Source organism: Morus notabilis, unplaced genomic scaffold (assembly GCF_000414095.1).
Source record: "Morus notabilis unplaced genomic scaffold, ASM41409v2 Scaffold436, whole genome shotgun sequence".
NCBI classification, from domain to species: domain Eukaryota; kingdom Viridiplantae; phylum Streptophyta; class Magnoliopsida; order Rosales; family Moraceae; genus Morus; species Morus notabilis.
Window position 1 is genome coordinate 150,900 of NW_010362623.1, and position 1,399 is coordinate 152,298.

Here is a 1,399-nt window from a genome sequence, read left to right on the forward strand (position 1 = left end):
GACCCAGGGGAAAATCAGCTTGTGGCTTCGGCTCACGCGGCTCTTCTCTCTTTTTGGCTTGTGCGGCTCGGCTTACGCGGCTTAGCTCCGGGTAGTTGAAAACATGGCTTTCATGGCTTATTTTTGTGTAGCTTTTTTACACTGCTTTTTATCTGCAAATAATTAAGCAAAAACTAGACAAATTCCAATTAAAAATATTATGAATAAAAATAATGGATTTGTTTAATTAAAGCTTAAATATTTTAATATTATATAAATCAAAAGCAATATTTATGGTGCATTTTCATGCACTAATCAGCTGGCCTAAGGTAGGGCTATCACGCAGTAAAAAAACCCTTTTCTTTTACTAAATTGCGAGCCTGGATGTTTTCTACGTACCTCTTTTCCGCCTCATCATCAACGAATTTGTGAATTGCTGAGACGTGCCTGGTCGAGGGAGAAGGATCTGCGGCCGCCGTTTTGTCCATGGCTGGATCCTGCCGATTTGAGGAGAAAGGCCTCTTGGCAAAGCTCTTCTTGCCCATGGTGAAGGTGATTTTAGGAGTGGAGGATTTTCTTGGGCTAGGTGGTGGGAGAGATCAGTGGCGGCTCTGGGCAGAGAATGAGGAGGATAAAGAGGCTAAGGCAGGGGAAATGAAAATGGTTTTTTTTTTTTTTTTGAAAGGTGGGATCGAATGGGATTTGAATTTGGGCAATTTGAATTTAAGCCCAAAACACCGTCGTTTAAATGGCTGACATTCTACTCTAATAACCGCCAAAATGACGCCGTCCCATTTAAACCCCTTAGATCCTTCATCGACTTCTCGTGAGGGGTCGCAATGCCACACGATATTGCACGATGCTGCAGCAAAATATTGCTCCCATTTTCAGGTCTGCTCCATTCGCCTCTCAATTGCTGCAGCAATCCATAGCAACTTGATTCTTGTGAAATACACAGCCAACCATGATACTTAACTGCCCTGCCACTTAATAGTAAAGTCAGTGCTTTGCTTGAAACCTCAAAATCAAAATAAGAAAGAGTATGAAATAAAAGAAATACACAACTCAGAACTAAAAAGAAAGCACCAAGATGGAATGAAATGAAGAAAACTAAAAACTTTGGGTTGCCTCCCAATAGCGCTTGTTTTTACGTCTTCAGCCTGACGTCTTTCCCTTTTTAGTCATCGCTCAATGTGACAGAGGTCTTGGAACGTTCCATAGGTCCTCCCCAATAATGCTTGACTCGTTGTCCGTTTACCAAGAACTTTCTCCCAAATTTCTCCTCTTGTAATTCCACAGCTCCATGTGGAAAAACCGTGGCTACTGTGAATGGTCCTGACCATCTGGATTTGAGTTTACCTGGGAATAATTTCAACCTCGAATTATATAGCAGCACCTGTTGTCCTGGTTCAAATTCCCT